The sequence below is a fragment of the Takifugu flavidus genome, unplaced genomic scaffold (genome assembly GCF_003711565.1).
Source record: "Takifugu flavidus isolate HTHZ2018 unplaced genomic scaffold, ASM371156v2 ctg489, whole genome shotgun sequence".
Classification (NCBI taxonomy): Eukaryota; Metazoa; Chordata; class Actinopteri; order Tetraodontiformes; family Tetraodontidae; genus Takifugu; species Takifugu flavidus.
In genome coordinates this window covers 1-9,132 of record NW_026622104.1, presented here as the reverse complement: position 1 = coordinate 9,132, position 9,132 = coordinate 1, and the positions used below count along the sequence as shown (strand labels likewise).

The window sequence follows — 9,132 nt, the reverse complement described above, 5'->3', positions numbered from 1 at the left end:
TTGGAAAAGGTTGCTCTTTAAAATAGTAAATCTTTTTTATGAGGATGTTGTGAGCGCAGGATAGTAAGAGACAGGTTAAATTAAGAGATTAGTCACTACTTCCACCCATTAATATCAAATCTTTTTGTTAAACAACAAATGTGACAAAGTTCAGCTGAAACACACAGACAAAATGTTCGGGTAAATTTCAAGGCAGTCAAAAGAAAAAGTCCTATCAACACCAACTCCTTGGTAAATTCCACATCCTTAACTTAACTTAAAAGATACATCTCCTGGATGCACTGGGACACATCATCAGTGATGTATCCTGGGTTCATAGGGTGTTTCGGGTCTCACAACATCATACACCCTTGCCCAGGCGACCCAGCCGGGGTGATCAAGACCCGGCTTGTGTCCCAGTAGCAACCCACGGATCTGCCCTTTTCAGCCACAGCCACCTCGTGGCTCTCTCTGCAGCTTCACTCGCAGCTTTAATGGCCCTCTTTTTGGCTGTCCCTGTGATTCCCAGTCGGCCAAAGGCTTTGCAGAGGGAACGTCCTGCAAAGCCTCTACAGCCAACTTCTATGGGCTCGTAGAAGGTCCTCCAGCCCCTGCCCCTGCACTCCTCCACCAGCTCCTGATACTTGGCATGTTTCCTTTCGTTGGCTTCCTCAATCCGCTCTGTAAGCTCCAGCATGATCAGGTGTTTCGAAGCCTCTGAGGTGATGATCATGTCTGGCTGTAGAGACGTTGTTGTGATGTGCTGGGGGAATAGCAGTTGTTTTCCCAGGTCAACGTGCAGTTGCCAATCAGTAGCTGTGTGGAGGAGTCCCGTTGATATCTGTGGGCCTGCACGAGGTCTCTCTCCAGCTTTTATGAAGGAGATTGCCTTCTTCGGAGCATGATGGTGTTTGCTGGTGCTAATGGCCAAGGCTATGCTCTCAGCCACTGCTTTGAGTACCTGGTCGTGGCGCCAGCGATAGCGACCATCAGCCAGGGACTTTGGGCAGCTGCTAAGGAGATGTTCCAGGGAGCCTCTTCCGGAGCAAAGGGAACAGGTGGGTGTCTCACTCTTTCCCCACGCATGGAGGTTTGCTGGGCTGGGGAGGGCATCGTAGACTGCCGCCACAAGGAACCGGACGCGGTGGAAGTCTGCCTGCATGATGTTTGACCAGATAACTTTGCGCTGTAACGCGCTCTCCCACCTTGTCCATGCCCCCTGCTGCCGGAGTCCCACTGCCCTACCCACTCGCTCTTCCTCCACGCCTGCTCGGACCTCCTCCTGAAGTAGGTGGTTTCTCTCTTTGCCCCGGGCATGGCTGACTTGGGTCTTTGGGAAGTAGCCCAAGCCTGTTCTTCCTATTGCCACGGGCCCAACTAGTGCCTTTTGCCTTAGGCGTGACTCAGCCACATCCACTGCCTTTTCTGCCTTCCACTTCCTTCCTGTCTTCACCTCAATCCCGGCTGATGACACCTTGCAGTCCCTGGAGTCTCTGTACTGTAGGGCTTCTCTTGTGCGTGCCACCTTAAATTCTTCAGTAAGCCCACTGAAGGGTAGCTGCAGGGTGTTACTTGTCCCGTACAGTGCAGCGCTGTTGAGGCTGCGAGGAAGACCCAGCCATCTGCGCAGAAAGCTGCTGATCTTCCTTTCCAAGGATTCCACTGTTGTTACTGGGACTGCATACACGAGGAGAGGCCACAGGACTCTGGGAAGGATGGAGTACTAGTAGATCCAGGCTTTAAATCTACCAGGCAGGCCAGACTTGTCCACCTTAGTGAGCCACCCTCCAAGCTCTTCCGTAGACTTCTGGATTGCAGCAGTGTCCTTCAGGCTGGAGTCAAAGAGCTTTCCCAGGCTCTTGACTGGTTGCTCCGTGATTGATGGAATTACGGTTCCTGAGATTGAGAATCGGAATCTGTCCACCACTTTCCCCTTCTTCAGTACCATGGACCTTGACTTGGTGGGCTTAAAACTCATCCTAGCCCATAGGATGAGTCTCTCCAAACCCTACACCCTGGGACTGATGTTGTTGTGACGGTAAGGTCGTCCATGTAGGCTCTTATGGGGGGCTGTCGAACACCTGATCTGGATAGAGGCTGTCACCATAATGGCCAAGGTAGCCATGACATACAAATGGGGAGACCAACGATGAGGATTTTCAACCCAACATAACATTATTAAAGAACCCAGTGGAATATAAAACAGAAAAGTCCAAATAGTCACAAAGAGGGAAACTCCAAAATCCTGCGGCCGTGACAAGCTCCGGGCTCATCTGACGAACTCCACTGCAGCACACCAGAGAGGACGAGAGGGGGCCTCCTCGACGCTCTCCAGACAGGTTTTATACCTGGTCCCGTCAGGCAGCCAATCCCAGCAGATGGGCCACAGGTGAGCAGGTGAACATGCTGGGTCGACTGGAAACGCTTGGCACCCCCTGCAGGTCAGCCAGGGAATTGCTCTTCCAGCCAGCCCCGACAACAGTGAGGCACGACAGAGCCGTCACACCTCCCCCCCAAAAGACAGAGGCCCACATCCATGGGACTCTGGAAAACAGGAAAACTCAAAACAGTAGACTGCACAGGACCAAAAATCCATAATAGAGAGATGAAGGCCGCACAGCCATAACACACGCACTACCAGACAGCACACCCGCACACATCAAAACATTCATACGTTCAAACGTAGCACGCACGCGTCAAACAGTACCGTGACCCTGGAGATGTTGTACCCCAGAACAGACCAGACCCAACCCAAGTCACCACAGACTGCCATCCAGCAATTCCGGCGCCTGGAAAGCAATTTAAGGAGAGACAGACTGACAGACAGGGAGGGGAGAGATCACATTAAGGGTCACACGGAGCCCGGGACAAGGCATCCGCCATAACATTATCTACACCCCGTATGTGCTTAATTTCAATATTATACGGCTGCAAAAACAGAGCCCAACGCATCAGGCGTTGGTTGGCATTCTGAAGTGAGCTCAAAAAAGTAAGAGGGTTGTGGTCCGAATAAACAACTACGGAGCACCTCCACCCACATAAACATCGAAATGCTTTAAAGCCCAAATGAGCGCAATAGCCTCTTTTTCAATAACCGAATAATTGATCTGGTGCTTGTTGAATTTGCGCGAAAAGAAACAAACCGGACGTTCAATCGTTTGCTCATCCTTTTGCATGAGCACTGCACCCGCCCCCACCTGGCTCGCGTCTACCTGCAGTTGGAAAGGCTCACCAAGTCTAGGCGCAGCCAGAACAGGTGCAGAGCTCAATAGCAGTTTCGCGTTGTCGAAAGCACGCTGGCAACCCTCAGACCAATGAAATTTACTATTGCCTTTAAGCAAATCCGTAAGAGGAGAGACGACAGTGGAAAAATTTACGCAAAAATTCCTGTAGTACCCCACCATACCCAGAAAACGCATCAACTCTTTTTTGGTGGTTGGAGAGGGGAAAGCGTCGATGGCTTGGACTTTGGCACTAACAGGACGCACCTTTCCCCGCCCCACCACTTTACCAAGATATGTCACCGTAGCTCGGGCGAATTCGCACTTGGCTAAATTAATCGTGAGCTTCGCCATTACCAGCTTCTGAAAGAGCACGCGTAAGCGCACCAGATGCTCAGCCCACGTATCGCTGAAGACTACTATGTCGTCGAGATACACCGCACATCCACTTAACCCCGCCACCACACGATTCATTAGCCTCTGGAATGTCGCAGGCCCATTACGGAGTCCGAAGGCCATAACTTTATACGAGAATAATCCCGATGGCGTTATGAATGCGGAAATTTCTTGTGCGCGTGGTGTTAACCCTATCTGGTAATAGCCCTTGATCAAATCGAATTTGCTCACGTACCTGGCCGCCCCCACCTGGTCTACACAGTCATCTATTCTCGGGAGGGGAAACGAGTCAGGTTTAGTGACCGCATTTACCTTTCTGTAGTCCGTACAGAAGCGATAAGAAAGATCGGGCTTTCGAACAAGTAGACATGGTGATGCCCAACTGGAAAATGAAGGCTCGGCTAAGCCATTGGAGAGCAAATACTGTACACTTTCTTCTAATATTTTATTTTTCTCCGGTGAAACTCGATAGAAACGCTGTCGGATTGGGTGTGCGTCTCCAACGTCAATGTCGTGTTCCAACAAATCAGTACAGGACAATTTGTCAGTGAATAAAGAAGAAAATTCAGAAATTAGGGATTTTATTTCCTCGCTATGCTCACTGCTCAAATGACTCAAAGATTTGTCTAATTCAGCGAGTTGCCTTGAATTATCTAACCTTCCCAATAACACAGCCTCATCTGGGGCAACCACGTCATCTTCATCTGCCACCTGAAGAGACGGAACCCCTTCAGCTGCTAATGCCACTGCCTTCTCACAACCTCTGTCATAGTAGGGCTTGAGAAGGTTCACGTGACACAGTTGCGTGGAACGCCTGCGGTCCGGAGTAGCCAAAAGGTAATCTGTGTCAGACGTTTTCCGCTTAATAGTGTACGGACCTGAAAACCGCGCCTCAAACGGCGAGCCAGGAATAGGCAGCAAAGCAAGCACTCGATCCCCAGGACTGAACATACGCATCTCAGCTTTGCTGTCAAACCTGTGTTTCATTTTCTTTTGCGCCGCAGTGAGATTACTACTAGCCATCTTCCATGCTAGGAACAATTTCCTCCGAAACCCAGAGACATAATCCGCCACATCGCCTGGTTGTTCCGATGGATCCAAATCACCCATCAAAACTGACATTTGGTCACGCACTTTATGTCCAAATACAAGTTCGTTAGGACTAAACCCTGTGCTTTCCTGGACCACTCCCCTCGCCGCCAGCATTAACCAAGGGAGTCCCTCTTCCCAACCTCTCTTTAACTCAAGGCTATAGGCTTTTAATAGTGATTTGAGAGACGCATGATAGCGCTCCAATACGCCTTGGCTTTGGGGGTGATAAGCACTGCTTATATTATGCTTAACCCGTAACTTTTTCAATGCCTCAGAAAAGGCCTTCGACATGAAATTGGAACCTCTGTCACTCTGGACTATTTTGGGTATACCAAAATATGAAATAAATGAGACAAAGCTTTAAAAATGGATTTTGTGGTGATAGACCTCATTGGATACGCTGCAGGATAGCGTGTCGTTTGGCACATTACAGTGAACAGATAGACATTGCCTGATTTGGACGGAGGCAAAGGCCCAACACAGTCAATAACTAAATAATGAAATGGTGCCTCAACCGGTTGAATAGGCTGAAGGGGCGCAGGTTTAATTTTCTCATTGGTTTGCCTGCAATCTGACAAATATGACAGGACTTAATAAATGCAGACACATCGCGCTTAATTTTTGGCCAGTAAAAATGCTCCAGAATACGCAAATATGTTTTATTTACGCCAAAGTGACCTGCCACATCACCATGTGCTGTTTTCAAGACCAAATCACGTAGCTTTTTTGGAACCACCACCTGCATTACCGGACCTGCCACATCACGGTGTGCAGGTGGCGACCACTCACGCAGCAATAGGCCATTCTGGACTCTGTAAGCACTCTCACTGCTCCCTTCACCTGTAACACTCGCCCACAATTCGGAGAGGCTAGGGTCCTCTTTTTGCGCGGCAACTACGTCATCACGATGTAGAGATGGCGGAAGGACTGGCACAAAAGCGATGGGCTCCTTTCGAGGAGGTTTGCGCTCCGCTTCTATCTTAGCCTTTGCGCGCGTCAGCGCACAGCTCGTAAAAACTGAAGGAAATTCTTTCGCGCACTCATCAAATTCAAGGGAAGAACTCGGAGTCACATTAACAACGGGAGGTGGTGGAGACTCAGGCCAAACTCTTCCGCCTGCCAAATTATTCCCCAACAATATATCCACCCCCTCCACCGGCAGATCTTTATGCACCGCCATCACCACCGTTCCATTGACCAAGCCCGACGTTAATTCTATTTTGTGCAATGGAGCAGAAAATGGTTGCAAGTCAATGCCACGAATTAAGACTCTTGCACCAGTATCAGACACATCAGAAAAAATTTAACACATCCTCCCGAATGAGGGTTGTTGCAGAGCCTGTGTCCCTCAAAATGTTCACTTTAACTTTATTGGTATCGCCAACTAAAGACACGATGCCTTGTGTGATGAATGGAGAATAATCATTTTTATCCAAAGCCTCTCGGTTGTCGGAGGGCAACACTGCCTTGGCAACGCGCTTGCTTTGGAGAGAACCAGTGCACCCCACAGGCTTAGGAAAACGAGGCCTATTGGAATTCCGAATGCGAGAGTTAAGGACAGGACAATCCCTTTTCCAATGTCCGACTTCATAGCAATAACGACACTTATTGTCTGTTTCAGCAACTTGCCGTGATATATTTTTAAAGTCGGATTTTACCGGAGACGATCGATCAAGCCTACCAAACTCATTCTCAGTGCGCTCCCGACGCACATAATCGCGCTGTGACGTGTCTCGAAAAGATTTGTGAGTCAAAACAAACTCATCAGCTAATACAGCCGCTTGCGCTGCAGTTTTAATTTGATGTTCATTTATGTGTGTTGCGATTCGCTCAGGCACAATGTTTTTAAACTGTTCCAGAACGACCAGATCGAAAAGCTCCTGGAATGTTTTTTACGCCCACAGCTGTACACCATCGATTACATAAACTGATAAGTTCTCTTGCCACATCAACATGCGTTTGTTTCTCCGTTTTTTTCCATGTTCGAAATCTCTGACGGTAATGCTCTGGTATCAGCTCATACGCTTTTAGTACCGCTGCTTTTACGCACTGGTAGGACAGCTTCTCAGATGGAGACAACGCCACGAATGCCTCCTGCCCTTTACCTACCAGGACCTTTTGGAGCAGCAGCACTTGATCAGCATCCGTCCAGCCTCGATCAGCGAGAACATGTTCGAAAAGAGAAAAAAACACATCAGGGTCACGCTCGTTGAAATTAGGAAGGAACTTGACCATCTGAAACAGGCTATGCTGCTCTCTGCTTCTTTCCTGACATTTTAAACGTTCGTACTCTAGTAATCTTTCGCTTTCTCTTGCTTGTAACTCCAATTTTTGTTTTCGCATTTGCTGTTCGTGTTCCAAAATCATCTGCTCTCTCTGCAGTAACAACAGCTCTTTGCGTTGCTCAAATGTTAAATCGGAGCCATCCCACAGAGTCATCTTAGGAGCTACAGCCTCCTGTTGGGTTGTCTCCTGCAAAATTTGTCTCTCCATTAAAGCTTGTAAAATAAATTCACACAGCTCCTCCTTCTTAGAACTTTTGGGAATAGACAAATCAATACCATAATGGTTTACTACGTCAAACAGTTGGTTTCTCGTAAGCGCTCTCAATAACCTTTCTGATGGAGCAGAAATAAAAGTATCATAGTCATTCATTGTTTAGCCTATGTATACGTTCACAAAACTACTGAAACAAAGAATTCAACCACAGGCTATTAATAAGAGATTACAGATGCGCTACGGAGAGATCCCCGTATCTAACCCGTCCCCCTCTAAACTCAACCCTAGTCTTCGCACTCAGCCCCAGAGCAGAAATTTTTAAAACCGCGCACCAATGGAATCAGGCCTCCTAGACTGCGGGAAACCTTAAACCACGATTGTGTCTTCCACCCAGGCCGCAGTGCAAAAACAACAAACTAAAATAACAAACAGCGCAAAAGCGCACTACAGCCTGCCACAGGGAACTCTCCAGTGAGATCGCTACTTTTTAAACAACTCGTAAGCTCAACCTAGTCAGCTTTCAAATCAAGAGCGTTCACTTGCTTTTTATACCCCCTCAATTAAGGATTTTTGCCAATAATCTCAAAATCGGTCTTCCCCAAAACAAAGCAGCTGATTTATGAGCTACCCAAGCGTATTACGCACGCCGTACTCAATGATCGGGTACTCCCCACTTTACCTTCAAAGCGTACCCACCAACATGCACAAACCACGATCCAACTTCACATCCCGGACGAGCCCCCATATGTCACGAATACTTGGCTCAAGGTAGCCATGACATACAAATGGGGAGACCAACGATGAGGATTTTCAACCCAACATAACATTTATTAAAGAACCCAGTGGAATATAAAAAGAAAAGTCCAAATAGTCACAAAGAGGGAAACTCCAAAATCCTGCGGCCGTGACAAGCTCCGGGCTCATCTGACGAACTCCACTGCAGCACACCAGAGAGGACGAGAGGGGGCCTCCTCGACGCTCTCCAGACAGGTTTTATACCTGGTCCCGTCAGGCAGCCAATCCCAGCAGATGGGCCACAGGTGAGCAGGTGAACATGCTGGGTCGACTGGAAACGCTTGGCACTCCCCCTGCAGGTCAGCCAGGGAATTGCTCTTCCAGCCAGCCCCGACAACAGTGAGGCACGACAGAGCCGTCACAGAGGCCCTCTGCACTCCACCTCAGCCGCCTTTACCACCATATTCATCGCCAGTACGAAGAGAACGACGGAGATGGTACAGCCTGTTATTATTCCTTTCTCAAGGCGATGCCAGTCTGAGGTTACTGACCCTGAAGTGACCCTGAGACTGAAGTTATTATAGTAATCCAGAATCAGGTCCTTGATCTTACTGGGAACATGGTGTAGGTGTAGCGCAAGCTCAACTAGCTTGTGTGGGATGGACCCGTAGGCGTTAGTCAGGTCCAACCACAAAACCGCTAGTTCTCCTTTGCTCTCATGGGCCTCTCTGATGAGCTGTGTGACTACACCATTGTGCTCTCGACAGCCGGGGACTCCAGGGATCCCACCCTTCTGCACTGAAGTGTCGATGTAGTTGTTCTTGAGGAGAAACTCGGTCAGTCTTCGGGAGACGATGCTAAAAAACACCTTCCCTTCCACACTCAGTAGTGAGATAGTCCGAAACTGGTTGATGTTTTTCGAGTCCTCCTCCTTGGGTATCCAAAGTCCCTCAGCACTCCGCCATTGGTCGGCTACTCTCCCCCTTCGCCAGATCACTTTCAAGGCCTTCCACAATGCCGGAGAATTTCTGGACAGCGCTTGTAGACGAGGTAAGGTACACCACTGGGGCCTGGGGAAGATGCAGAACGGGCTGCCTTGATGACTTCTTCAACCTCCTTCAAACTAGGCTCTGCCAGCTTGAACTCTGCCGATGGTGGGGCAGGGCTGATGAGCGCTCTGTTGGGTGTTTTGGAGGAAGCGATTCACTTC

The 9,132-nt window shown here is 48.9% G+C and overlaps 1 pseudogene; it reads right to left on the bottom strand.

Moving 5' to 3' along the window:
- Positions 1-2,164: 2,164 nt before the first annotated feature.
- Positions 2,165-9,110, bottom strand: LOC130520720 (uncharacterized; annotated as a pseudogene).
- Positions 9,111-9,132: the final 22 nt, after the last annotated feature.